The sequence below is a fragment of the Pseudophryne corroboree genome, chromosome 1 (assembly GCF_028390025.1).
Source record: "Pseudophryne corroboree isolate aPseCor3 chromosome 1, aPseCor3.hap2, whole genome shotgun sequence".
NCBI classification, from domain to species: Eukaryota; Metazoa; Chordata; class Amphibia; order Anura; family Myobatrachidae; genus Pseudophryne; species Pseudophryne corroboree.
In genome coordinates this window covers 877005494-877028301 of record NC_086444.1, presented here as the reverse complement: position 1 = coordinate 877028301, position 22808 = coordinate 877005494, and the positions used below count along the sequence as shown (strand labels likewise).

At 47.5% G+C, this 22808-nt stretch overlaps 1 long non-coding RNA gene across 2 annotated transcripts in view; it reads right to left on the bottom strand.

Moving 5' to 3' along the window:
• Positions 1 to 22808, bottom strand: part of LOC134958367 (uncharacterized) — a 93615-nt gene that overhangs the window by 49480 nt on the left and 21327 nt on the right. The window lies entirely within an intron of this gene.

Sequence of the window (22808 nt, the reverse complement as noted above, 5' to 3'; positions counted from 1 at the left end):
TATACCCACAGGTTGTGCATCCACTACATTTAAAGCAGCCGTTTCTACGTTTAAGGAAATTTTTAGGGTTACTTTTGTTGAACGAGGATATGTCAGTCTTGACGACAAAATCCCTAATGCTGCGCCCCCTAGAATAGCTGGGTAGTAATCTTGACTGGTAGGCTTCGCCCAAATCACGATCAGACGAGATAATGGGCCACAATTGCCTGGTACGCTTCGCTAACTGGGGGCTGCTGGTATTAAACTTGGTTACCCAGGGAAACCTTCCTTTAAGTTGTTTAGGTACGCTAGGTCTCAATAACTGCTGGCGTGTAGCTTTCAATGCTTTTTGTTTGGCTTGTTCTAACAATCCTACTGGATATCCTCTCTCTACAAATTTGTATAACATCTCACTCAATTGTTTATCTCTTGTTGATTGCTGACTGTTGATCCTACATACCCGTAGAAATTGCGAATACGGGAGGCCTGTAATGGTGGATCTGGGGTGGAAGCTATCAAACCTTAACAAATTGTTTCTATCTGTGGCCTTTGTATACAGTTCTGTATTAATTACGCCATTCGTCACTGTAATACACACATCCAGAAAGTTGATCTGCTTCTCACTACACACCATAGTAAATTTGATGGGACTGGATGTGGCGTTGTGTTGCTCAATAATATCAACTAAAAGATTTTCAGCACCCATCCAAAAGATGAGTACGTCATCTATATAGCGTTGGTAAAGACATAACCTTGAAGCAATAGCCACATCTTGTAAAAACAATTCCCTTTCCACTTCCCACATAAACGCATTGGCGAATGCCGGGGCCACAGCACTCCCCATGGCACAGCCAGTGCGCTGTATGTAGAAGTGGTTGTCAAACAAGAAATAGTTGTGGGTCAGCGTAAATTCTAGTAGGGACAGATAGAACTTAATATCTGGCCCTGTATATCTAGGGTTGTTTGTGAGTAGGTGTTCTACTGCTGATAAACCAGCCCCATGAGGAATACAAGTATATAAACTTGTTACATCAATAGATGCCAAGATGGTATTAATAGGTAGGACGCCTAATCCCTCAAGGGTACGCAAAAGTGTGGACGTATCCTTCAAGTGAGTAGTCGTAGCCTGTATGCATGGTTGCAAGTAGCAATCACAGTAAATAGAGATTGCCTCACACAAAGAGCCCCTGGCAGAAATAATAATAATAATAATAATATAAGCTAGTCCAGTGCAGTATTATTGTTAGTAATAACCTCTGCATTGTACAAACTGTGACTATCTGTTTGTGCATAAGCTAGCTGAGTGGTGTCCATTTCGTGTCTCTCACTCAACTTGCTATCCCTATATTCTATAACCTGAGGGGGCTTGGTGCGTCAGGTTTTATATTTATATAGGATTTTCACAAAGATATACTTTAATACATATTTTTCTCTGTGATTTTAGTCACCATATCTCTCCATTATCTCTGCTAGTGCTGACTACACTGCGCAGGGGTTTGGGTAAGAGGTATTATGCTGCTGCCAATTGTACTGTGTTACCTGATACTGCAAGTTACATCATGTCTGTTTCTGAGGGTAACGGTTCTGGGGCTGAACACACTGCCGGTGTTGCTGAAGCCACAGATCCCTATGAGGAGAATATAGCAGCTGTGGGCTCTGGTTCTGGAGGCTCCTTGCCCCCCAGTGAGACTGTGGCAACGGAGGTACTTAATGGCCCACCGTGGACTGCTTTTTCCACGCTTCTACATACGCTAGTTAATAAACTAACACCCCCTATGGGACCCCATATGCCGGTACAACCGTATGTGGTCCCTGCAGCTAACCCGCCGTGGGCGGACGACTTATCAGCTCAATTGAAGAAGTTGAACCAGTCCCTGACTACTAAAAAGTCTGACCCTCGCTCGCCCAAGCCCAAAGGGTCCTCTAAGCGAGCTCTTATCTCCTCGCAATCCACTGCTGTCACTGACACCTCGTCTAATGAAGACGGCACTTACACTGACCCCACAGATTCTGACACAAATACTGCTGATGGGGAGGGTAGTTCACATGTGGATGTTCCTGATCTTTTGGAGGCTATTAAGTTAATTCTGCAGGTTACGGATGATCCTGAGCCATCCATCCCTCCTAAGAAACCAGACAGGTTCAAGCGTCAGAAGGTGGTTAAACAAGTTTTACCTCACTCTAACCACCTAGTGGATATACGTCAGGAACCCTGGGAAAACCCGGGTAAGAAGTTTGTGCCTCAAAAGAAGATGCTGGCTCGCTATCCCCTCGCGCCAGAGCTGTCTAAAAATTGGGAAACGCCTACTCCAGTAGACTCACATGTGGCTAGGATGGTGGTTTCCTCAGCTCTACCTGTCACTACCATCACGTCTCTAAAAGAGCCTACGGATAAACGTGTGGAGGGTTGTTTGAAAGCGATTTACACCCTCACGGGTGCTGCACAAAGTCCCACTATTGCAGCAACATGGGCTGCAGAGGCTATTGAAGCATGGGCCTTGGAGTTAGAAGCTGAAATCTCTTCTGACCATGCTAGACAATGCTTGTCATATATTGTCACAGCTTCTCGTTATATTAAAGAGGCGGCTTCTGATGCCGGTATCCTAGCAGCCAAGGCCTCTACTACGTCAGTCCTGGCTTGCCGGATATTGTGGCTGAGATCCTGGTCTGTGGGTCTGGACTCTAGAAAAACCCTGGAGATACTCCCTTTCAAGGGAGATATTCTGTTTGGGGAGGACTTAAATAAAATAGTGGCTGACTTGGCTACTGCCAAAACTGCCTGTCTGCCAAGTACCACTCCTTCTCTGTCGAAGGCTAAAGGTACTTCCTTTCGCCCCTTTCGTCCTTCAGGTAAAGCTAAAGGTCATGCGTACAACAAGCAGACCTGCACTTCCAAACCTGGTAAGCCAAAGCCCAAAAGAGCCTGGGAGGCCCATCAGCCAGCTTCCAAGACCGATAAGCCTGCCGCATGACGGGGCGGGCCCCCCCCCTGGGGGAACCCAGGGTGGGGGGCCGGCTTCTAGGGTATACCCAGGAATGGTTGAAGACCACTTCAGATGCCTGGGTACGGGAAGTCGTCACTCGAGGTTATGCCATAGCCTCCAAAAACCGACCCCCTCATCGATTTTGCCGGACAGACGTCCCGTTGGACAAGACAAAGGCAAACACTCTACATTCGGTGGTACAGACCCGCCTGGATACAGGAGTCGTAGTACAGGTGCCTCTTGCGCAGAGAGGCCGGGGGTACTATTCTCCGCTGTTTCTAGTCCCGAAACCGAATGGGTCCTCCCGGCCCATTCTCAACCTCAAGGCATTGAACAGGTTTGTGAAGGTTTCCAAGGTCCGTATGGAAACCCTTCGCGCTATAGTTCTGGCCTTGGAACCTGGGGACTGCATGGTCTCCCTGGATATACAGGATGCTTACCTGCATGTTCCTATAGCAGCGTCACATCAGCAATACCTGAGGTTTGCGATTGGCAACCTCCATTACCAGTTTCGGGCGTTACCTTTTGGTTTAACTAAGGCTTCGCGAGTCTTCACCAAGGTCATGGCGGTGATGACGGTGGTACTCCGCCGTCAAGGGGTCAGGATACTGCCGTATCTGGATGACTTGTTAATCCTGGCAAATTCCCCAGAACTTCTCCTACGTCATCTGGATATGACGGTACGGTTTCTACAAGCCCACGGGTGGCTCATCAGAGCATGGTGCACCTGGGAGCACTATTGGACACTCACAACCAGAGGTTGTTCTTGTCTCAGGAGAAAGTCCTGAAGCTTCAGGACAGGATTCGTTGCTTCCTTTCTCGCCCGCAAGTATCGATACATTCGGCAATGAAGGTGCTGGGCCTCATGGTCTCAGCATTCGACATGGTGGAGTATGCTCAATTCCATTCTCGCCCCCTCCAGAGGCTAATTCTAGCCAAGTGGGACGGCCTGCCTCACTGGATAAGGTCTCACATGATCTCATTGACTCCGGAGGTCCGTCTGTCGCTGCACTGGTGGCTCCAGGACCAACGATTGTGCAGGGGCCGTCCCTTCTGGATATCCGACTGGGTCCTGTTGACGACAGATGCCAGTCTCAAAGGTTGGGGAGCGGTGCTGGAGCAACACTCCCCTCAGGGTCGGTGGACCAAGGAGGAGTCCCTCCTCTCAATCAACATTCTGGAGTTGCGAGCGGTCTTCAATGCATTGAACCTGGCCCAGCATTTAATTCAGAACCGTCCTGTTCAAGTACAGTCGGACAACGCCACCACAGTGGCTTACATAAATCATCAAGGCGGCACTCGAAGCCGTTTGGCAATGACGTAAGTCTCACGGATTCTACATTGGGCAGAACGCCATCTACCGGCCATATCGGCAATATTCATTCCGGGAGTCCTGAATTGGGAAGCGATCTTTCTCAGTCGTCAGGACGTACATACCGGCGAGTGGGGCATCCATCCAGAAGTGTTTCAACTCCTAGTGGAAAAGTGGGGCCTTCCAGACGTAGATCTGATGGCGTCTCGACACAATCACAATGTTCCGGTCTTCGGAGCAAGGACAAGGGATCCTCAAGCAGCATTCGTGGATGCGCTGGCGGTACCGTGGAGGTTTCGGCTGCCGTGTGTGTTGCCTCCGGTGTCACTCCTGCCCAGGGTAATTCGGAAGTTCAAGCAAGAAAAAGGAATTCTGCTTCTCATAGCTCCAGCGTGGCCCAGATGGCACTGGTTCTCAGACCTGCAAGGCCTATCGTCAGAGCGTCCAATTCTACTTCCACAACGCCCAGACATCCTCGTTCAGGGCCCCTGTGTCTACCAGGACCTAGCCCGGCTGTCTTTGACGGGGTGGCTCTTGAAGCTTCCGTCTTAAGGGCTAAAGGGTTTTCTGAGGCGGTCATTCAAACTATGTTGCGGGCCCGGAAACCGGCTTCGGCTCGGATTTACTATAGGGTCTGGCATTCTTACTTTGTTTGGTGCGCATCTAACGATTATGATGCTTCCAAGTTTAGTATAGCCAAGTTGTTGGCTTTTCTTCAGCAGGGCCTGGACTTAGGCCTCCGTCTGGCCTCCCGCAATGTTCAAATATCTGCCTTGTCGGTATGGTTTCAGAGAAAAATTGCGACCTTACCTGATGTGCATACCTTTACTCAGGGCGTGTTGCATATCCAACCTCCCTATGCCCCGCCTGTGGCTCCTTGGGACTTTTCGGTGGTTTTGGAGGCGTTACAAGAGTCTCCGTTTGAACCTCTTGGTTCAGCTGACCTTAAGTGGCTTTCCCTTAAGGTGGTGTTTCTGCTGGCTATTGCTTCAGCTAGAAGAGTGTCGGATTTGGGTGCCTTGTCCTGTAGTTCCCCATATCTGATATTTCACCGTGACCGGGCGGTTCTTAGGACTCGTCCCGGATATTTATCTAAGGTGGTTTCTTCATTCCACCTTAACCAGGAGATTGTGGTTCCGGCACTTGTTTCTCCTGATCTGTCTCCCAAAGAGCGGTCTTTGGATGTGGTACTGGCTCTCCGTATCTATGTGAAGAGAACTGCTTCTATTAGGAAATCTGATTCTCTCTTTGTGCTGTTTGGATTTCACAAACGGGGCTGGCCTGCTCACAAGCAAACTTTGGCCAGACGGATTAGAATGGTGATTGCACATGCTTATGTGAGGGCTGGTCTGTCAGCTCCTGCTCACATTACGGCCCATTCTACTCGGTCTGTTGGACCTTCTTGGGCGGCCCGCCGTGGTGCGACCCTTGAACAATTGTGCAAGGCGGCTACGTGGTCCTCTGTGAACACGTTCATAATGTTCTATGCCTTCGATACTACCGCTTCCCAGGATGCTTCCTTTGGACGCCGGGTTCTTGTGCCCGCTACAGTGCGTCCCCTCCCATAAGGAACTGCTTTAGGACATCCCCTATGTCTATTCCTTGTGGAGCCCAGTGTACCCCGCAGCAGAAAACAAGTTTTATGGTAAGAACTTACCTTTGTTAAAACTCTTTCTGCGAGGTACACTGGGCTAACAAGGCGCACACCCTGATGCACTTAGCTTCTTTGGGTTGGTATGGAATTAGCCGCTGACACTTCTCCTGTCGTGAGAGTGTGGTGTATGTGGCTACTACCATTGTCGTCTCTTTTCCTGCTACTGCATTGGACTGGTTAACTAAAAACTGAGCTCCTGTGCAGGGAGGCGGCGTTATAGAGGAGGCGGCGTTATGCATTCTGGGAACAGTCAAAGCTTTTCAGCCTGTTGGTGCCTCGGATCAAGATCCTACTCTACACCCCTATGTCTATTCTTTGTGGAGCCCAGTGTACCTCGCAGAAAGAGTTTTAACAAAGGTACTGTAAGTTCTTACCATAAAACTCGTTTTTCTCTTCCATCCTTGAGGATGCTGGGGTCCATATTAGTACCATGGGGATGTACCAAAGCTCCAAGTACGGGAGGGAGAGCGCGGAGGCTCCTGCAAGACTGCTTGACCAAATTTGAGGTCAACAGAGGCCAAAGTATCGAACTTGCCAAACGTGTTTGATCCAGACCAAGTAGCAGCTCGGCAAAGTTTTACAGCCGAGACACCCCGGGCAGCCGCCCAGGAAGAGCCCACTGTACGAGTAGAGTGGGCCTTTACAGATTTTGGACATGGCAATCCTGCCGTGGAATAAGCATGCTGGATAGTGAACCTGAATCGACTGCTTAGAAGCAGGACACCCAATTTTCTTGGGATCATAGAGGACAAACAGAGAGTCACTTTTCCTATGACGAACCGTCCTCTGCACATTAAATCTTCAAAGTCCTCACTACATCCAAGGCCTTTGAAGCAATTGAGGAGTCAGTAGCCACTGGCACCACAATAGGTCGGTTGATATGGAAAGCCGATACAGCCTTAGGCAGGAACTGCGGACAAGTCCTAAATTCCACCCTGTCTTCATGGAAGATCAGATAGGGGCTTTTACAAGATAAAGCCCCCAATTCCGACACGCGTCGTGCAGAAGCCAAGGCCATCAAAGTGACCGCCTTCCACGTGAGAAACTTGAGATCAGCCTCCTGCAGAGGCTCAAACCAAGCAGATTGCAGGAACTGCAACACCACATCTAGATCCCAGGGTGCCGTTGGCGCCACAAAGGAAGGCTGAATGTGCAGAACCCCTTTCAAAAAGGTCTGAACCTCAGGGAGGACAGCCAATTGTTTTTGGAAGAAGATGCACAAAGCAGAGATCTGGACCTTGATGGAGCCCAATCTCAGTCCCATATCCACCCCTGTTTGCAGGAAAAGGAGAAAACGTCCAAGTTGAAACTCCACCGCAGGAAACTTCTTGGACTCACACCGAGAAACATATTTTTTCCAAATGCAATGGTAATGTTTAGACGTTACCCCCTTACTAGCCTGTATCAGGGTAGGAATGACCTCACTCGGGATACCCATCCGAGCTAAGATCTGGCGTTCAACCGCCATGCCGTCAAAAGTAGCCGTGGTAAGTCTTGATAAGCGAATGGCCCCTGCAGTAGAAGATCCTCTCGAAGAGGTAAGGGCCTTGGATCCTCCAGCAGTAGATCCAGCAGGTACGCATACCAAGCCCTCCTTGGCCAGTCCGGAGCAATGAGGATTGCCAGAACCTTTGTTCTTCTTACCAGCTGAAGAACCTTTGGTATCAGAGGAAGTGGAGGGAACACATACACTGACGTGAACACCCACGGTGTTACCAGTGCATCCACCGCCACTGCCTGAGGGTTTCTCGACCTAGAACAGTACCTCCCCAGCTGCTTGTTGAGGCGGGAGGCCATCATGTCTATGTGAGGAACCCCCCACCAACCGGTTCCCTCCTCGAACACCTCCGGGTGGAGGCACCACTCTCCAGTATGAAGATCGTGGCGGCTGAGGAAGTCTGCTTCCCAGTTGTCTACTCCCGGAAGGAAGATCGCTGACATCGCCACCACGTCTTTCTGCCCAGAGGAGGATTCCTGTCACCTCTGACATGGCAGCCCTGCTCTTCGTTCCGCCTTGTCGGTTTATGTAGGCCACCGTGGTCACGTTGTCCGACTGCACCTGAACAGACCGATCCTGTAGAAGGTGTGCTGCTTGCAGAAGGGCGTTGTACATGGATGTTTATTGGGAGAAGGGATCCCTGATATGACCATCTTCCCTGAGAGGTTTCCCCCAGAGCGACTGCTCCCCAACCTCTTAGACTTGCATCTGTGGTTAAAAGGATCCAGTCCTGAATTCCGAACCTTCGGCCTTCCAGAAGGTGCGGAAGTTGTAGCCACCAGAGGAGTGAAATCCTGGCTTTCGGAGACAGGCGTATCCTCTTGTGCATGTGTAGGTGAGAGCCCGACCACTGGTCCAATAGGTCCAGCTGAAAAGGTCGAGCATGAAACCTGCCGTACTGCAGAGCCTCGTAGGAGGCAACCATCTTCCCCAGAAGGCGGATGCATTGATGAACCGATACCCGGGTAGGCTTTAAGACATCCCGGACCATTGTTTGAATCACCAATGCTTTCTCCACCGGGAGAAAAACCCTCAGCACTTCCGTGTCGAGGATCATTCCAAGGAAAAGCAGCCTCCTTGTCGGCTCCAGATGAGACTTTGGAAGGTTCAGGATCCAACCATGCTTCCTGAGCAGCTGTGTCGTGAGCGCGATGGATCGCAACAACCACTCCCTGGACGACGCCTTGATCAGGAGGTCATCCAGATATGGAATTATGTTCACCCCCTGTTTGCGGAGGAGAACCATCATCTCCGCCATCACATTGGTGAAGATCCTTGGTGCTGTGGAGAGGCCAAACGGCAGCACCTGGAATTGATAGTGATCGTCCAACAGTGCAAACCTGAGGTAAGCCTGATGCGGCGACCAAATGGGAATGTGGAGGTAAGCATCCTTGATGTCCAGCGACACCAGGAACTCCCCTTCCATTAGTCCTGAGATGACAGCTCTCAGAGATTCCATCTTGAATTTGAACTCCCTGAGATAAGGGTTCAAAGACTTTAAATTCAGAATAGGCCGTACCGAACCATCCGGTTTTGGTACCACAAAAAGGTTTGAATAATAACCCTTGTTCCAGTGCTGAGGTGGAACTGGAACAATGACCTCTGCCACCACTAATTTTATGATGGCCTCCAGAAGAATTGTTCTGTCTGCCAGCAGAGCTGGCAAGTCTGACTTGAAGAAACGGTGAGGTGGGGGAACTTGAAACTCCAGTCTGTACTCTCTGGACACTATATCCAGGACCCAGGGGTCCAGACCAGATGACACCCAGACGTGGCTGACCTGCCGGAGTCTTGCCCCCACCTGACCTTCCTCCAGGCCTAGCTGTCCACCGTCATGCAGAGGACTTAGGGGTATCAGAAGCGGGCTTCTGGGCTTGGGAACCTGCGGAAGCAGGTTTCTTTCCCTTGGCACGACCACCTCTGAAGAAGGTGTTCGAAGGCTTGTTCTTTTATACCTCGCGGGCCGAAAGGACTGTGACGTGGGTGGTGTAAAAGGCTTCTTCGTAGCTGGTGCAGCTGAGGGGAGAAAGGTAGACTTACCCGCGGTAGCCGTGGCAATCCACGCATCCAGCGCCTCCCCAAAGAGAGCCTGACCTGTATATGGTAGGCCCTCCACACTCTTCCTGGATTCCGCGTCCGCAGACCATTTGCGCAGCCAGAGACCCCTGCGAGCCGAGACGGACATGGAGGAGATCCCCGCAGCTATGGAACCCAGAAATGTGTAAAACATTCCATACAGCTGCAATCATCAACTGCCCCCTCTTAGCAAGTGATGCTGTCCCCCTAGACACATCCCCGTCACCATCTGCAGTGTCAGAATCGGTGTCCGTGCCATCCTGCATAAGTATTGCAAGTGCACGTTTCTGAGAATGTGCCGCAGGGGACCCCGAGGAAGCAGTATCAGACCATACAACCATAGAGGATTGTAGGACCTGAGTGGCATGCTCAGTCCTAGCAACCCTATGAGAAATCTGAGAAATAGTCCCCCTCAGAGAGGCTAACCATTCTGGCTTTCTAGCCGGGATCTGCGCTACAACAGTGCAATCCTGATTACATGCTATGGAGTCTTCCTGGGAAGACAAATCCTCTACAGCATATGATTCAATGTCCCTAGTCATGTTGTCACACACACCAAACACCCCACAAAAACACAGGGTTTTTACCGAGACAGAGTTTCCCCCCAGAATGGCAGAGAGACATAGAGATTGGAGCCAACCCACATGCAGCGCTATGAGAGTATAGGGAAACCCCAACCCGCGCTGACTGTGTCCCTTAATAGGTGACACAGCCTATAACACAGCCTCCCCCCCTTCTACAACCCCCTGGTACCGTATAGATAGCTGGAGTTGCACTGGAAGGACTTGGACATCCACTGGAAGTGATTGCAGGCAGGGAAGATGGCGCTGAACGCTGCTGGGTCCGCTCTGAGGAGAAGCTCCGCCCCTTCAATGGCGCTGTCTTCCCGCTCTTTAAGATTATACTGGCCTGAGGAATTCTGTGCTGGCTGAGATCCGCGGACCCTGACAGGCTGGAAATGGTCAGTGTAGGGTTCCTTGCTGGCCCAGGGCACCCCTCACAGCGCCGCATCGCAGTACCGCTGAGCCGTCCGGGAGCGCGGTTAATACCACGCTCCCACCCTTAAGCCGCCCTTTTCACACTGACCCCCCGCTTGTAAAGGGGGACAGTGACTAACTCGCCAACTTCAGCACATTGAGGGGGTGGCGGCTGGCTGCTGGGGTGAGCGTTCCGCTGTGGCGGGGTGCGATCTCTCCCCTCTGGAGCTCAGTGTCCAGTCAGCGGAGGCAGTGGCTCAAGACCCCGCAGGGCGGACACTGCTCCCCCCCTCAGTCCTTTGATGCAGGGAGGCTGTTGCCAGCAGCATCCCTGTAAAAAAACAAACTCTAAAAAAAAAACTTTTCTAAAGAAGTTCTGTAGAGCTCCCCTAGCTGTGACCGGCTCTTCCGGGCACATTTTCTAAACTGAGTCTGGTAGGTGGAGCATAGAGGGAGGAGCCAGCCCACACTATTAAACTCTTAAGTGCCAATGGCTCCAGGTGGACCCGTCTATACCCCATGGTACTAATATGGACCCCAGCATCCTCTAGGACGTAAGAGAAAATAAGCTTTTGTAAACATGACTTGCAATTTCACTTTTGGAAGTCTCACACAGTGATGCTTTTTTTTTAATCACAAACATTGTACTGTATTTTAACAAGAATGCTTTATACATTTTTTCATTGTTCTCCATGTTTTTGTTATTTTACTTTTGTGGTGTCCAATTTGTTTTGTAACACTGTAAGGGTACAAGGTGCCGTTTCCTGGGATAAATGGCAGCCTGCAGCAGCTGAGGAACCACACAAGTCCAGTTTCCGGTACAACGGGCCCCAGCCAGTTTTATTATACAGAAAATAAAACAAACAGCAAAAGAAAATACCTTGCCTGTCCGGCACTAACTAAACACAAGGTGTTCCTAACTATCACTAAACAAAAAAACACAGAGTTCTCCAGTACACTGTATAGCTCACTTGTATCAGGAAGCGTGTTTCTCTCACAGAGATCCTGCAGTCTTCCCAGGCAGTCTGCCACCCTAATCAGGCCAGCACCTCTATAACACTCTTACACAGCTGAAAGCCTGATTAGCCTTCTGTGAGGCCAAAGACCCGAACTGGGCCCAATGTCTGGAACTTGCCCCATCTCTCTTTCAGGGCCCTTACCCAGCTTTTCCAACAAACTGAAAAGGTTCTAACAAAACATAACATATTCCTAGAAGTTTTCATTTTTCTAATACATGTAAGACAAGAACCTGGAACAAACATACCTGCCCTCAAACACTATCCCAGTGTTCTTGTCACATATCCCCCTCCCCTGTTTCGACCTAGGGGCCGGAACACTTGTAGCTCCCAAACAGAAGATGCGGGACAATGCATCTGCGTTGGCCAATTGTGTACCCGGTCTATGTTCGACAGTAAACTTAAAATCCTGCAACGCTAGAAACCATCTAGTTACACGAGCATTCTTGCCTCTATTTACATACATCCATTTTAAAGGGGCATGATCCGTCACTAGTCTGAATTGTCTACCCAAGAGGTAATATCTCAAGGTGTCTAGTGCCCACTTAATGGCCAAAGCCTCCTTTTCCACAATGGCATACCTTTTTTCATGCTCATTGAGTTTCCTACTCAAATAAATGACAGGGTGTTCGTCCCCATCTCTGGTTTGGGACAGCACAGTACCTATCCCTACCTCTGAGGCATCTGTCTGTACCACAAATTCTTTTGAAAAATCTGGTGTTATCAACACCGGTTGTGAACACAAAGCCACTTTTAACGCTTGGAACGCTTTTTCTGCATCAGGGTTCCATTTCACCATATTTGACTGCTTCCCTTTGGTAAGGTCTGACAACGGCACCGCTGTGGTCGCAAAATTGGGAATAAACCGTCTATAGTACCCAGTTATTCCCAAAAAAGCCCTTACCTGTTTTTTATTCACTGGACGAGGCCAGTTTTGAATAGCATCAATTTTATTCAATTGGGGCCTAATCAGACCTCTGCCTATGGTGAAGCCCAAGTATTTGACCTCCTCCTCCATTGCGAGGCAGCACTTCTTTGGGTTAGCAGTTAACCCTGCCTCTCTGATTGAGTCCAGTACTGCTTGTACTTTAACCAAATGGGACCCCCAGTCTGTAGTGTGAATTACCACATCATCCAAATAGGCAGCTGCATATTTTCTATGGGGCCTCAAAATTTTATCCATCGCCCGTTGAAAGGTTGCTGGACCCCCATGCAACCCAAAGGGTAACATCTTATACTGGTACAGCCCCTCCGGAACCGAAAAGGCTGTTTTTTCTTTTGCGCTATCAGATAAAGGTATTTGCCAGTAACCTTTGGTCAGGTCCAACGTGGTGAGAAACCTGGCTGTTCCCAGCCTTTCTATGAGCTCATCCACACGGGGCATGGGGTATGCATCAAACTTGGATACCTCATTTAACTTTCGAAAGTCATTACAGAAGCGTATGCTACCGTCGGGCTTCGGGATGAGCACTATGGGACTGGACCACTCACTGTTAGATTCCTCTATGACTCCAAGTTCTAACATGGTTTTAACTTCTTTAGAAACAGCTTCTCGCTGAGCTTCAGGAATCCTATATGGCTTTAAATGAACCCTGACCCCTGGTTCTGTGACAATGTCATGTTTTATTATGGTCGTTCGGCCAGGCAGCTCTGAAAATATCTCCCTATTTTGGATGAGAAATTCTTTAACCTGATTGTTCTGATCAGCTGATAATGTCTCTGACACCTTCACTGCGGGAAGCAACCGAGGTGAAGACATCGAAGGGCAAGGCTCCGCTGACAGAGACAACCTATCTTTCCAGGGTTTGATTAAGTTAATATGGTAGATTTGTTCGGGTTTTCTCTTTCCCGGCTGGTATACTTTGTAATTAACCTCATTCACTTTTTCCCTAATCTCAAACGGACCCTGCCATTTGGCTAGGAATTTGCTTTCCACAGTGGGTACCAAAACAAGAACTCTATCTCCAGGAGCAAATTCCCGTATCTTGGCACTCCGGTTATAGACCCTCTGTTGAGCACTTTGGGCCTGTTCCATGTGCTCTCTGACAACAGGTACCACGGCTGCAATCATATCCTGCATTTGTGTTACATGTTCAATAACGCTTCTATAAAGAGTGGGCTGTCCTTCCCACGTCTCTTTGGCAATGTCCAACAGCCCTCTGGGGTGTCTACCATACAACAAATCAAATGGAGAAAACCCCGTAGAGGACTGAGGAACTTCTCTGATGGCCATTAACAAGTAGGGCAATAAACAATCCCAGTTTTTCCCATCTCTCTCAACAACCTTTTTTAACAAACTTTTTAATGTTTTATTAAACCTTTCCACCAACCTGTCAGTTTGGGGATGGTAGATGGACGTCCTGAGGTGAGTGACCTTAAATAATTTGCACAATTCTTTCATGATCCTTGACATAAATGGAGTACCTTGGTCAGTCAAAATTTCTTTTGGTATTCCCACTCTACTAAAAACCTGCACCAGCTCCCTAGCTATCGCCTTGGTTGTGATAGTGCATAAAGGGACAGCCTCAGGATATCGAGTGGCATAGTCCATAATTACCAGGATATACTGATGGCCCAGAGCAGACTTTAACAGGGGCCCCACGAGATCCATGGCTATTCTGTCAAACGGGACCTCTATAATAGGCATGGGAACTAGTGGGCTCCTGAAATGGGGTCTAGGGGCATGATACTGGCATTCAGGACAGGAAGAACAATATTCAGACACTTCTTTATAAACCCCTGGCCAAAAGAACCTTTGTAAAACTCTTTCAGTGTTTTTTTCTGCCCCTAAATTTCCTGCGGTAACGTGACTATGAGCTAAATCTAGTACCGTTCTCCGATAAGGCTGGGGAACTACCAGCTGTTCCACCACATCCTCACCCCTTTTGACAATGTGGTACAAGAGCTCATTACAGATGGCCATGTGGGGATACGTAACCCTGTCACCTGGTACCACAGGTTACCCATTAACAACCTTAACATTCTCTCTAGCCTTTATCAAGGTAGGATCCTTTAACTGTTCAGTCGCAAACAGATCCTTCTTTACCTCCAGGTCAGGCACGCTTTCAGTTCTAACTACTATGTCTCTGTTCCCAGCAAGAGGGTCCTCACTGGACTCCCCATCTGTCACTTCCCCAGCCAAACTAGCAAAAGGCAAAGGGTCAGAAAGTTCCGAAGACACACGTACATCCATAAAATCACCGGTATTATCAACTGGCTCTTTACTTCTCACATCTGTTGATAACCGTGATTCCCACAGTTTCCAAAAATGAGGAAAATCCCTCCCTATTATGGCCTCATGCACCAAGGTGGGGACCAGTCCTACTTTAACAATTGCTGACCCACAACAAGTTTCTATATTCACCTCAGCACTGACATAATGTTGGGTATCCCCATGTATGCAAGTTACCCCAATAGGTATTTGCTGGACCTTTAAGGGGTTCACTAACGCAGCTTTCACGAGGGTAACTAAACTTCCTGAATCTAGCAAGGCCTCTACCCGGTTACCCTCTAAGAACACATCACACATTTGTTTTTCCAGCTCAGGTGAAGGTACCACAGTACAGGCTAACCTAGCAAAGAAAGACATTCTGCGACATTCAAAGGCAGCATCACATTGCATGGGTTCCTGCGTGACTGGGAAATTGGCAATAACATGACCTGGCATACCACACCTAAAACATTTAATCACACGATTATCAACCCGTTTGGGCAGCATAGACCATTCTAGCCCCATTGGCCTGTCTCCGGGCCAGTATTTACAGTCTCTCCAGCCTTGCGTTCTCTTAACCGCCCAGCAACGTTTTCCCACGGAACAGTCTTACCAGTCTTTACTGAAGGGCGCTGTCGAGAATCTATGGGTTGCTGGGTGGTCATCAGTAGTTCCTCTGCTGCCAAATACCTCTCTACCATGTCCACTAATTGGTCAGCAGTACCGGGTTCCCATGGCTCACCCACTTGCGCAGGACCATGGGCAAAGATCTCAAGTAGCGGTCCATGACGACTCTTTCAACCATCTGGGGACCAGTTAATGTCTCTGGCTGTAATCATTTTTTTGTTAGCTGAATAAGGTCGTGCATCTGGGAGCTAGGAGGCTTCTCCATGGCGTACACCCAACGGTGCACCCGTTGTGCTCGTACTGACAGCGTGACTCCCAGGCGGGTCAGGATCTCAGTCTTTAGTTTATCATAGTCCCGAGCCTCAGCAGGGCTTAAATCAAAGTATGCTTTTTGGGGCTCACCTGACAGAAAAGGTGCCAGCAGACTGGCCCACTGTGCTTTCGGCCAGTTCTCACGCTCGGCAGTCCTTTCAAACGTGGTCAGGTAGGCCTCCACAGCATCAGCCTCTGTCATTTTCTGCAGGAAGTGACTGGCCCGTATAGAACTAGAGCTGGTCGGAGCACTGACGGCCACATCTCCAATCCGGGCTGCAAGGCTCTGCACCACTTCTGTTAAGGCCTCTCTATCCTGACGCTGTTGCCTATAAAGTTCGTCAACAGCTGCCTGCTGTTGTCTCCTATTTTCCTCCATTGCCACCTGCTGCTGTCTGTTGGCCTCCTGCTGTAGTCTCCAATTTTCCTCCATTGCCACCTGCTGCTGTCTCCTATTTTCCTCCATTGCCACCTGCTGCTGTCTCCTATTTTCCTCCATTGCCACCTGCTGCTGTCTGTTGGCCTCCTGCTGAGCCGCTGTAGCTTGCAGCAAGGCTTTAAGCAGTTCCTCCATGTCGACAGATTTTTCAGGCAGCTTTGTAGCTGCTTTCACCCAGGACATATATCAAACCCTCAGGGGTGAGTCTCAGCAACTTCACACTGGGCTGTATCTGCATAAACCACCGTTTTCTGCAGGCCTCACAAAGCTGCTGCTTTCACTTATGCGCAGAACGGAGTGCTCGCATTCTCCACCAAGTTGTAACACTGTAAGGGTACAAGGTGCCGTTTCCTGGGATAAATGGCAGCCTGCAGCAGCTGAGGAACCACACAAGTCCAGTTTCCGGTACAACTGGCCCCAGCCAGTTTTATTATACAGAAAATAAATCAAACAGCAAAAGAAAATACCTTGCCTGTCCGGCACTAACTAAACACAAGGTGTTCCTAACTATCACTAAACAAAAAAACACAGAGTTCTCCAGTACACTGTATAGCTCACTTGTATCAGGAAGCGTGTTTCTCTCACAGAGATCCTGCAGTCTTCCCAGGCAGTCTGCCACCCTAATCAGGCCAGCAGCTCTATAACACTCTTACACAGCTGAAAGCCTGATTAGCCTTCTGTGAGGCCAAAGACCCGAACGGGGCCCAATGTCTGGAACTTGCCCCATCTCTCTTTCAGGGCCCTTACCCAGCTTTTCCAACAAACTGAAAAGGTTATAACAAAACAAAACATATTCCTAGAAGTTTTCATTTTTCTAATACATGTAAGACAAGAACCTGGAACAAACATACCTGCCCTCAAACACTATCCCAGTGTTCTTGTCACAGTTTCATGCCTCTCTTTTTGACTATAAGGGAAATTAAGTGAAAATAGCGTTCATTCATGGGCGGCATGAGTCCACGTTCGCCCGACTTGAGGAAAGCTGGAGGAACTCAGACATTTTTGTAAAGGTGCAGTCATTTACAAGGCATAACAATGCCTTGCAAATTATTGCCCCCTTAAGAAAATGTCTGAGTTCGGCCGACATCCTGTATCTCGGGCAATTTGGACTCTATTACATCCCGCCCCATAAGTTTCTTTGAGGCTGCATGCTCTGTGCCTGATTAGAGTAGCATGCAAGTCCACCTGAAGACAACGCTCATGGGTGGTCATTCCGAGTTGTTCGCTATTTTTTTCGTTCGCACACAGAATGTGCAAAATTGCGAACATGTTGCAAAATTGCGAAATTCCGCCCCCAACTTGTTTTTGCTAATTCGTACGCAGTATTACACAAAGTGGGCGTACGCCAAATGACATCGCAACAATGCGAAACCATCGCATTAACACATACTTCATCATAAAAATACAAAGTTTTAGTAGATTTACACATTCATCTTAAAAGTGCACACTTTTGCGGACAAACGCACCACAATGTGGTTTTTTTTTCCTATTAAGTGGAATTACACCTTTCTGTTAAAAGTCCACAAGCCCTCCTCAATTACGAAGCCAATTAGTGTAAGGAATTGTAATGTTCATGATCAATTAAGTCTTTTGAAAATACCTGAGGAACACTTTGTAGGCATAATTGTCCTGCAACATTTATTTGTTAAAATTATAAATATAGATGTTTGAAATGTGCCTGTTATAATTTTTTATAATGTTTTTTTTGGTGGCGAGTATAATTTTGTGAATGAAGGTGTTTGCATGTTTATTTAGACAATAGCAACCTTTTTTTTTTTTTTTTTTTTTAAATAAACCTACGTTAGATGTGTGAAATATTTAAGGTAATAAATGTATGATAGGCAATCTGCTGTTCCTTTATTGCATTAATAAACACAACACCCGCTTAACTTTAAATATAATTTTTTTTTATTTTTTAAAATAAAAATAGAAAATGAAACATGCTTTTTTTTTTTTTTTAACAAAAATAAATCAATCAAATTTTTTAAGCTGCTCCACACAAGCCAGCATGGATTGCAGATTTTGCTGCATTGTTGCCAGAATGCCGGCAAAAATGGTGGGATCTCCAACTGCAACATCTGTAATTAAGAGGCAACATAAACATTACTAACTTACATTACCTATTCTACAAGCAAGGAACAAACCACACTTTAATGCAGGCATGTCTAAACTGCGGCCCTCCAGCTGTTGTGAAACTACATATACCAGCATGCCTTGACACAGTTTTGGTGTCCGAGAATGCAAAAGCTGTGTCAGGGCATGCTGGGATGTGTAGTTTCTAAACAGCTGGAGGGCCGCAGTTTGGAGTGGCCTGCTTGAATGGCAAAGTTACTACATCATGGCTGTTGTAATGAAAAATCATTAGCAGAACAACACACAAGCCTGCTCTGATTTTTTTTAAAATTTTGCTTTCAAAAGTGTACCAGACCATGGGATACATTTACTACTATGTGAGTTCTATTTAAGATGGAACGTTGACCATAGCAAACAATCCAAATTAAGAATATTATATTGTAGAAGTGGTTCAAACAAATTAAAGTATAATCGTATTGGTTGCTAGGGGCAACATCCCATGTTAAAGAGAACTACCATCTTAGTAAATGTTACACCATGTTGGCATTCATTCACATCTGGAGTGACGAGAATTAAATTTTTGGGGGGTTGTCCCTGCATCATCACAATTCATATCAACATCTTCAGAAGGACAACATATCCTAGCATGCCCACACTCCCTGAAAGCCGCCCTTACTAAATAAGGACAAACAGGTTTGTTTAAATCCAATAAGCATTTTGTGAGTGTAACTTTCACACCACAAATCATTGTGTCGTTAGGCTGGCTAACAAAGTGAAGCATGTTATTTGAAAGTGCAAACATTATGAATACACAGGCACAAGTGTAAAAGACCAACAACATACTAAACTCCATTCAGGTATAAATGTTACCCTGAAAACCTAGCACATATAAACACTGTTGTCCTAGCAACCATGTCGACCTAATGAGTGTCGACCTAGAGTGGTCACACAAAACATTGCACACATAAACACTGTACATATAATGACACTCTCAAAAATGTAAATGCAACATCTAGACCATGATGAAGAACACAAACCTTTTTCCTTGGTGCAAGATTTCCAACAGTACCACACTGCATTTTTTGTCTTTGTAAGTGTAAGTAGGTAATCATTAATGTTAAAATGTTAAAACACTTACTTTCTTCACCAACATGAGGACTCCCCGAAGCTTCCACTGGTGCTTCTTCTGCCCATTCACTGGGTGGGGAAGGTGGCTGGATGGGGAAAGGCGGCTGGATGGGGGAAGGAGGAGGTATTGGGGAAGGAGGAGGGATTGGGAAAGGAGGCTGGATGGGGGAAGGAGGAGGGATTGGGGACGTCATTTCAGAGGGTGGGTCTGAGATTGAGAGGGCGAGGGGGGCGGAGAGAGTGTTTGGGCAATAGAGGGTGAGGGGGGCTGAGAAGGGGACTGGGAAGGAGAAGGAGAAGGGGACTGGGAAGAAGAGGGGGCCTGAGAAGGAGAATGAGAAGGGGGCTGAGAAGGAGAAGGAGAGTGGGCCTGAGAAGTGGACTGGGAAGGAGAAGGAGAAGGGGACTGGGAAGAAGAGGGGGCCTGAGAAGGAGAATGAGAAGGGGGCTGAGAAGGAGAAGGAGAGTGGGCCTGAGAAGTGGACTGGGAAGGAGAAGGGGACTGGGAAGAAGAGGGGGCCTGAGAAGGAGAATGAGAAGGGGGCTGAGAAGGAGAAGGAGAGGGGGCCTGAGAAGTGGACTGGGAAGGAGAAGGAGAAGGGGACTGGGAAGAAGAGGGGGCCTGAGAAGGAGAATGAGAAGGGGGCTGAGAAGGAGAAGGAGAGGGGGCCTGAGAAGGAGAAGGGGAGGGGGGCTGAGAAGGGGACTGGGAAGGGGAGGTGGACTGGGAAGGGGAGGGGGGCTGAGAAGGGGGCTGGTCTGGCCTCCCTGCAGCAGCTTGCCGTTGTGGTGGTCCTAGAATGACATATGTATTTTATGTGGTGTTGCCTGACAAATTTAAAAACCAACATTCGTAAATTACACTGTTCTGTCCCATGTAAAAGACACAGGGCTCACATTATTTTGTTTGTCTAATTTTTAATCTGGTGATGTTGTCCATAGCAAACAATCTGATTATACGTAACATTTTTAAAGCTCATTACAGAATCTATTCGATTTACTCATATTGATTGTTATAGGCAACATCACCAGATCTAAAATCAACCCACCTTATGAAATTTACACCACTGAGCAAGTTATTTGGTACAGTTTACAGCCTGTGTAGCAATTCTGTACAACAAAATGCACTTGTTTAGAATCACTCTGCTACAGTCAGTACTGCTTGCCCTAACCACACACATTGTCATATTTATTTAACTAGTTCAGTCAGTGTGGCAATTTGGACACTATCACTTAGTGTAAATTTGCACAGTTTATGCTAATAATCTCTGTGTTATGTAATGTATTTTACTTACTGCGTCCACGCAGTTGCCGGATTTGCTGGCGGAGCTCCGCCAACAGTTCCGGCGTCCGCCTGCGGAGATCACTCCATCTCCTCTCCAACTGTATGAAGGTCCGCCTGCTGCGGACGCGCGTCCTCAGTCGGTGGCGGACCTCCGCGTAGGCCTCACGCTTTACCCGATTAGGTACAAAGCGCCCTACGTGGCCTACGCGGCGGTCCATCACCGCCACCAGCACGCGGAGCTCACGCCTGGTGAACGGTGCTGCACGCATCATGGCAATGGCGTTTTCCATATTTGGGCATATATTTATAGTGTGTGTTGGCATGTGATTGGTGGAAAATCTATGCTGTCATCTAAATAAACTTTATTGATGTGTGCATTGAATAAACTTTATTGATGTCTGCAGTGCTGTGAAGAGCAGAGGGGTTCGTTCGCTATAGCGGAAATTCGCAGTCGCGGAAGAACATGATAATCAACGAACCTATTCTTACAATTACACACACACACACTTTTACTTAAAAGTTATAATCAATCAGTGTACTCACCACATTTTGTATGAACAATCAGCTGCACAGTCACAAAGTTTACAACATTTAGTATCATATGTTGTGTTTTTGTATTGGAAAACAGGATTAGACAAAAAAAAAAAAAGATAATACAACAATTAAACAACTTAACAATATTTTACAAAGAATACAAACATTGTTAACATGTTTGATTATTTACAGAAACAACTAATAATATATTCACACACACCAAAACAATTACACAATGACCTTTCAATAGCTACATAAATGACATCAGAGCAAAATGAACATAAACAGACAGTGTTTATTTAAAAAATTCAAATATTGGAAAAAAAACACTATACCTGAAATATTCTTGCACAATGCGTGCCCTTACTTCGCTTCCCCGCCGGGAAACACTCCCCCCACCGAATCTCCGCCCAACCCCTGGCTAATCATCTGGCAATTCCTCTGTGTGAGGAAGCTCAACGCAACTCCTTACAGCGATGTTATGTAGAATAGCGCACAGGACCACTATTTTACTTACCATCTCCGGCGAATACATGATGTCGCCACCAGTGCGGTGGAGCACACGAAAGCGTCCTTTAAGGACACCAATCGTGCGCTCCACCAGCTGTCTAGTGGCAGTAAGCGCGGAGTTAAATGCCGTCTGTGGTCCTGGCCTGGGCTTACTGTAAGGAGTCATGAGCCAGGGGGTGCAAGGATATCCACGGTCTCCTGTTTGATAAGAAGACGAGAAATAAATTAGAATGTAAAATGTTAAAATATTATTGTAAGTAAATAAACAAAAACACTCACCCAATAACCACATGTCTTGTCTTTCCATCGATCTTAATCTGTGCCATATCCCTGATTGTCTAATGACATGGGCATCATGGGAGTTCCCCGGGAACTTAGCATTCAGGGACAGGATCTGGAGGGATGGCCCCCAAACAACCATTACATTCAGAGAATGAAACCGTTTCCTGTTTCTATAAATTTCTTCATTATGTCTTGGTGGTACAATAGCTACATGTGTGCCATCCACAACCCCAATAACATGTGGGAAGCGACTACCACCTTCCTCAAATTGCCGCTTCACCACATCTAGGGCCCCAACATCCAAAGGCATAGCAATAAATTGCTTAACGCGTTTAATAAAAGCCTGGCTGACACGCCGCAGGACCTTACTGAACTGGCCCTGCGACATGCCAACCAGATCGCCCACAACATGCTGGTATGAACCAGTGGCCACAAAATGTAACACAGCAAGGAATTGTGTCAATGCTGGTATTGCTGTAGGATACCTAATGGATTGTTCTAGATCACTCTTTATTATGGAGAGAGTGTCTAGGATTAGATGAGGTGGCAGCCTATATCTGCGCCAGAGGCGTCACTAGGGTTGGTGTCACCCGGTGTGGTAACTCATGGTGTCACCCCCCCCATGGACCTTCTCCCATATCACACCACACGCAATCCTTAGAAATGTTTTTGTACTAGTTTTACTTGTAAGTCATAATTCCTGTATATCACTGAATGCGATGGCAATAGTAGTGACATAGGACCCTATTTAGGTTGGTTTGCATATTCTGCTTAAAAGCAGAATCTGCAATCGTTTCTGTAGCATGCTGGGGTCCGTCCAGGATGCTAATTGGCATCCAGCGATGCGATTTCAATTATTTTGCGATCACATCGCTGAAGCAGATACGAAGGATGACCCCCTGCAGACGTAG